This window comes from Rattus norvegicus, chromosome 4 (genome assembly GCF_036323735.1).
Source record: "Rattus norvegicus strain BN/NHsdMcwi chromosome 4, GRCr8, whole genome shotgun sequence".
NCBI classification, from domain to species: domain Eukaryota; kingdom Metazoa; phylum Chordata; class Mammalia; order Rodentia; family Muridae; genus Rattus; species Rattus norvegicus.
Window position 1 is genome coordinate 160,743,612 of NC_086022.1, and position 7,458 is coordinate 160,751,069.

The window sequence follows — 7,458 nt, forward strand, 5'->3', positions numbered from 1 at the left end:
GGATATAAATATAAACATGTGAAAGAAGGTGGTTTGACAAAGTGTTCATTTAGGGAAACCCCAGTGGCATGTTACACTGATGTGCCTATGCTGTCTTACAGCTGTAGGGTTTTGACCAGATTTGCCAAATCAAGTGTGTATTCCCTCCCATGGAGTAGATCTCAAAGCAAATCACAAAGCATATCACAAAGCAGTTGATTATCACCAAAATAGTCATACCAAATTCCACCAATAGGCAGTCTTTCTTGTCAAATGTGTATTGTAGTACATGTGGCCTATGGCTGGTGAAACTGTTGATAAGTTTTCAACAGGGTAGGTAACACCTTTTGGCACTATGAACCCTAGCTGGTATGGCTGGAGTTTTCAACTTGGTTCTCTGTTGCTTTCCCTTTGTTCCGCAACCAAGTATGTGATGATGACTTCAGCAGTAGGGCCTTAACTGCTTTAGTGGGTAACAGAGGTCAATGACAACTGCCTGTATACTTTGGGAGTCTCTGAGATTTCTCTAGCTCATAATTCATAGGAAGGCATTCTACATGTAGTGCTAGGGTGTTGTTGAAAAGCCCATGACTTCTGGGAATAACGTCATCTACACAGGGAGGGTACCTCTAGTTCTAGCACTTCTTATTCTTATTTTTAAATTTAATGTTTTATATTATACTCTCTTTTTAATTTATAAAGTAGTATGTTTCTTTATAGCCTTTTCATAAACCCTCAGTTTTTGTAATACTATTTCCCTATCCACTTGCCCCAATCTATTATAAGCCTCTTCCTGTTTGGGTCTGTTACTTGACTTTTATATCCCCTGCATCTTACTATCTCTCTCTTTTAGTGCTTCTCTGTTCCTCTATGGCTCCTTTCTAGCTTCTCTCAGGAAGAATTTTAAACTTCAGAAAGCAAAATATATTACCAATAGTTTAAAGTTTCTTTTCTTCCTCTTCTTCCTCCTCTTCATCTTCTTTTCTCCCTCCTCTTCTTCCTTCTTCTCCTTCTCCTCCTCTCTGTCTCCTCTCCTTCCTCTTCTTTTCAGAAAGTGTCTCATTATTGTGTAACCCCATCTTGCCTCATTGTGTAGACCATGCTGACTATAAACTAATAAGGTATCTGCCTATCTCTGACTCCCAAGTACTTTGATTAAAGGCGTGCCATCATGCCTCTCTCTACAATCTTCTTTTTGTTCCCAAATGCAATGCTGTCTTGATTACCTAACTTTATCCTCCCTTTGGCTTCTGTCACAGTGCTTCTGAACTCCCCATCTGAGCATCTGTGGGCACAGCTTTTTATGGCATCAATGAATATCCCGCCTTTGTGTCATCAGGCAAAACTTCCTTCTCCTTAGCTTCAAGGCTGACCCTCTTCTGCTTAGCTGCTTGGACAGTATATGCTGTAGCTTTGGATTCTAACCCCTTCTCTAATGTTGTAATTGTAGGGGGGAACCACAAGGAAAGAGTTTCCATAGCAAGTCTACTTCAAACACACAGACTGAGCTAATGCCCAACACAGGTTGGAACTGAGAGGAGTCTGCGGACTGATGAGAACTTATGCACACACTGTGAATTCCTCTCCTCTTGCCCCTGAGCACTGGCTGTAGAGACCCCTCTTTCATCTCAAGACAGATTCTTTAACAGCAGTCAATATTAATTATAATAATTACTATTTTTTAACTCACCCAACTTTCCCCTTGTCTCCTTCTTGGCAGTTATGACTTCATGCTGGTCAGTATTTAATGAGAAGCAGAATGTTCTTGAATCTTGGAAACTTTGAACTATGTAAGCCATTTAATGTGGAAACTTGCCTGAGGGCAGAGACCATACTTTCCTAGTGACCTGCTGTAGTACAAGCACATTTGCCCAGGTCATAGCTTAGAACTTGACCTATGGAGGTTATCCTCTAGGTTAGCCGAAGGTCGGCCATGTTGAAAAGGCCGAGCTCTTTCTTGTGACATCCGAAGAAGGTATCCTCAGTCTACTCTGCTTTTCTGTGTTAGGAGTTGGAAGGTACAAAATGTTCTCATTTTTCCTTAGTGAAGGAAAGCTCTAGAAAAGATCTCATGGATCTAGAGGCTCAAGGCTATGAGGCACAGTGATGGGTTCCTCAGAAAAGTCTTGGAGCAGTGGATCTAGAATGGAGAATGCCTCCTTCCCAAGGCCAATTCTCAGGCATGGATTGGATCTAAAACACTGTAAGAGGTGGATGTGCTGGGCCAGGTTATACAAGGGATGACACTTCTTGCCCTGCCTCCTTTCCTCTTCTTCCAGTACTATCTCTCTAGGGATACATCCTTAACACTTCAAAGAACTCAATCTTATCTCATGACCTCTGTTGCCTGCATCTCATGGTAAGACCACAGTGTGCTCTAAGACCATCCTCTTTATGGCCCACAAGCTTGGAGATATGACTGGATCATTGTAAGGAGCCCACTCCTGAAAAATGTCATCTCTTAATTTTGATTTCAAAGGCATGGTGTGAATGAAGAGTAACCAAATCACAACATTGGCCCATGGTCTGACTTGTCATTCTTCCAAAGAAGATATATGTGTTGGTGCACACTGAACAATTTTAACACCATTAGCTTTTAGGGACTGTCAATCCAAAGCACAAAAATTCCATTTCATACACACCAAGGGAGGCTACAGGGGAAAGAACTGGAATATGAAGTACTAATTGTGAACACAGACCTCACAGTGGCCCTGGTGCACTACTAAGCTATGTTAACCATGGTCGTGCTCTTGGCCTTCGTAATGCTGGTGAGGATCTAAAGGAACTGGGATCCCAAGCATCAGTAGAATTACTACAACAGAGAACTGCTATAACTGGCTAGGAAATCAGTTTGGCATTTCCTCAAAAGTTTAAACACAAAGGCACCACGTAATCTGATAACCTACCCCTGAGTTTACTAAAAGACATTCCCAGAGTATGTGTACAAATATCTTCAGGACTATTATTAAAAAATAATAAAAAATGATTCAAATGTCTACCAACTTATGACCAGAACAATAATAACAATAACAAGCTAGCAAAGAATGGGACAGTTGATGCTCATAGAAAGGAATGACACAAGGAAACATGGCTAAGCCTTAGAGAAGCCTTCCACAGAGACCATGCTTTGTAGAATTCTATTCATATGAAATGTCTAGAGTGGGCAAATCCAGAGAAAGTGCATGGGCAATTGCCGGGCTGGGAAATGTGGGAGGGGAAGGAGAGGTGACTGCTAGTGGGGGTGTGGATTCTGTGTGAAGCAATGAGAATATTCTGGACTTCATAGTGGCTCCAAAATTGTGGATACAACAAAACCCATTCTACTGTATTCTTAAGTATTCACTGGAAGGTGAATTCCAGGGATAAGGACTACATCTCAGTGGGATTAAAAAGTCTATCTACAGACATAAGGACACACACGTGGGTGTGTATGCATGCTCACAAGAGAGAGAGAGAGAGAGAGAGAGAGAGAGAGAGAGAGAGAGAGAGAGAGAGAGAGAGGGAGGGAGGGAGGGAGAGAGAGAGAGAGAGAGAGAGAGAGAGAGAGAGAGAGAGAGAGAGAGAGAGAGGCAGAAAAATAGATGGTTTAAAGGAACCAATGCATTTGTTTTAAAATCGATTCTTTGATTTTTAGAACAGAAAACCTGAATGAATGTATTCTCTGAACAAATTCCTCTGCTCTCATGCTGCATGTAAAAGGCATTACATAGTGGGTTTCTGAGATTAGGGGCCACCTCCAGAACCACTGCTACCAAGAGTTTCTACAGAGCTTGGGACAATGTGGCACTGGTCAGCATGTCAGACTGTTAAGACCTTGAGTGGGGTTTACTCTTCCTAACTGCAAACCATGCAAAAGACTTAGGTTGCATCCCCATGATTCGTTCTGTGTGGTGAGCTAGTCATAGCAGTTTGTGTTCCCTCTTTTCTCACTTGGAGGTTAACACGCCCCCTCCTCACTTTGTCTCCGCAAAGGACGGATGAAGTGGAGTGGTGGAATCCTTTGAGGTGCCCGGTCCTATCAATCAGCCTCCCTGGTACAAGTCACAACAGTGATACCCTTCAAATGCCTTGAAGTTTTAAGAGACCATTCTGGAATTCATGAGGCAACACTGGTAAAGGAAGGCAGCAGCAGTTAGGGTGTGTAGTGTACATCTTCTCCTTAGGATACTTAAGCGTCTGGGCCTTGGTTTCCCCATCTACTAAATAGGGATTCCTGGACTTGGGTGTGGCTCAGTGGCAGAAAGCTTACCTAGCATGTCAGAGGTCCTAGGTCTCCTTCCCTGAAAAAAATGGGAGGAGTCCCTCCCTGGTTGAATTTCATAATCGCATATGCTGTTAGGAGTCTGTCACCATCTATTTCAACTCCTGCTTTCTCTTAGCTCCCATTCTGCTTCCCACCCATCTCCAATAGCTTTGACAAACGATTAACTGCCCTTTATCTCTCTTAAGTTGGTAAGCCCTGAATGTCCACAATACGTCAAGCCGATGTGCATCTGCCTGCAAGTTTTAACCGAGCCTTCAGATGCTCTGGCTGTAATTTTCACATGACAGAACCCTGGGGACCAAGATCAGTACCACTGAGAGCTTCTACCTCCAGGTTGTCCTTACAGCAACTTCTCACACATCGTGATGGCAAGTTCTCCACCATGATGGAGACACTGAATTTGCTCTGCACTTCTGTGTCTGTCTATGTTCAAAACACAGTGCTGAAAAGTGAGAAGATCAGAGAGGGGTTTCACCTTCCTCAGTCTGGACAGTGTATGCTTAAGTGGCATAATTAATCAGCGTCACGTTGTCCCCTTTTTCTTGGCCACTCTATCCATGCAGGACTCACATTACAGCATTCGTTTTTAAGGCATCTTCCTCCAGCCCCGTTCCATGTGCATCCCAGTTTTATATCAAATGGGTCAGGATTTACGCTTTTCTTCTTGAGACCCACAGGATCAGGCATTTCTGCACTGTAGACCAACACTTGTTTAGCAAGGCTCGCTGATACTGCTGTGAGGACATACTACTCAAAATTACGGTCCTGCTTCACTGATCAGCACATACCCAAGGCAGCATCTGGTCTAACATTCCATCTGGGCAACACCAGATGTGAGTACCCAGAAAGACACTACTTCTTAACCCTAGGCTTGGCCCACTCTATTAAATCATTTTCTGGTCTTACCAGCCTTAGAAATTGAACTAGAAGTCACATCAGTTCTCATTTTGCCTAAGCAAGGAGGCTACAGGGAGGGCCATAGAAGGAGAAAGAGTAAAAGGAAGAACAGAGATTAAAAATAAAGATAGTATGGGGGGAGAGATTGAGAACGTCACTGGAAAGTTGTCAAAGTATCACTTTATCTTGGTTATCTCCTAACTCTTGAGTTTTAGATTATCGCCCTTTCTCATATTCTTGATGGTCAAATGTCTCTCTTGCTTTAAATGTTTTCTTATCCTCTTGCAGAGGACCCAGGCTTGGTTCTTAGCACCCACGTAGTGGCTCACAACCATCTGTAACTCTAGCGTTAGGGGATTTGATTCCCCCTTCTAGCCTGTGAGGGCAGCAGACATACATGTGGTGTGCATACACATTGGCATGCAGAGGCAGAACACTCATACACATAAAAAATAAATATGATAAAATGATTTTTAAAAGGGCAGTTATTTGAAGGAAAACAAGGGCTCCTAGAAGAACACAAGGACTTGGATCATTAAATACAGGAATATTCTGAAACTGTCTGCTGCCGCCCCAGTAGAACTTTAAAGGACAGACGATGACCAATAACCTAGGATCTCACATTCAACTAGCATCCTCGGAAAAGCTGTTACACATGAGCAATGTGCTGTACGCACAAGACACGGCACCTAAACAACCCTGCCCTTAAGAAGCTTAAAGCATCATTAGGGGCACAGGGCGAAATCATTAGTAAACAATGTAAAGCACTGTGTAATTAATTTTCCCAGGGCGTGGTGTGACCCTACCTATTGTAGGAAGGCAGTGAGTGGAAAATTCAACCCAGTCTGGTATTGTTGGGACAGGCTTTAAGAACAAGTTTGAAACATGAAAGTATGGCAAAAATTTCCATAATCTCAAGGGATAGGAAGATAAGAGTAGAAAGGGCAGGAGAGGGAGGCGGTGTTTTAGCAGGAACTGCAGTGAAAGGTCTACAATAGTAGATTTAACATGGTTGGTGTGAAGAAATAAACACCCTGAAAATGGCATTTACCCTCATTCTCATGGACCTTATCCTTTTGCCCTAAAATCCCCCCACCTCCTGCTCTGTTCCTTCTCATCCACAGAATGCCTTTTAGCAGAGGAATTCTGAAATTCTATTGTATTTATGTTTCCCTTGTATGTGTCCTAGATCATCATGGGTGCTGTTGTTTGCTATGATCGAGGTCGATGTTGTTTTAAAAGATTCATCTTTCACCATATAGCAGTCAGCCCCTTAAGGATTCAGACTGTGTCTAACCCATTTTACCCTGCATTCATAGTGCAGTATGCTGTGTTTCAAGTTTCTGGAAAGTGTTTTTGATGGAGCAGTGGGACTCTGAGTATCGTCGTTTGTGGCTCTAGCCTTCTGGATACTCTTGCCTCTGTCATTCTTGGTCCTTCACTCCAAGGCTGAACTGAGTATTGAAGCTGGTGATTGATGTAGGAAAAGAGGACACAGAGAAAGTCCCAGGTTCGTGCAGAGACGGCCTCATCTCAGCTGCCCTGCTACATAGCACCTTAGAAGATCAGCACCCAAATCTCAGATAGAAGTTGGAGGAGGATGCAAAGATGTCGGGATACAAGTAGGGATTCGTGTGAAACTATGAACAGGCACCTGTTTCCCTGTCACTTTGTGAGACATCTTTATGACAATGCCCAGGGTGTGCTGACGTGGTAGCTGGTGTCCATAGAACTTGCTGTCTATCATGGTTTGCATAGGAAATGCCCTCCCTAGTCTCATGTATTGCAAGTTTGGTTTTTGATTGCTTAGGGCAGCTGTTTTGAATGAGAATATTATCCACAGTCGTAGACTTTTGAATGCCGTTTATGATACAGTACGGAAAGGTTTGGGGTTTGGAGATGTGGCTTTAATGGAGGATGAAAGTCATTGTGGTTGGACTTAGGAGTTTAAAGACTTGCTCCATGTTTAGGTAGTCTTCTCTTCCTCAGGTTTGTCGTTCAACAAGTGAGCCTTTAGCTTCTGCATCAGCCACTCTGCCTGGCGCTTGCTGCCATGCTTCTCTGCATGACGGACTCTTATCCCTCTGAAACCATCAGTCTAATAAACCCTTCTGGAAGTTACATTGGTTATGGTGTTTTGTCAGAGCAATAGAAAAGCAGCTAATATGCCCAAGTGAAAGGCTTTCAGGAAATGATTAGATTCTCAGCTCTCTATCCTAATTAATGAATTGTTTTCTTGATAGATTTATATCATAACAGCATTATCTGCAGATGGTAAAAAGTAGGGGTTAGAAACAAATTGGAGAAAGTAAGTCACT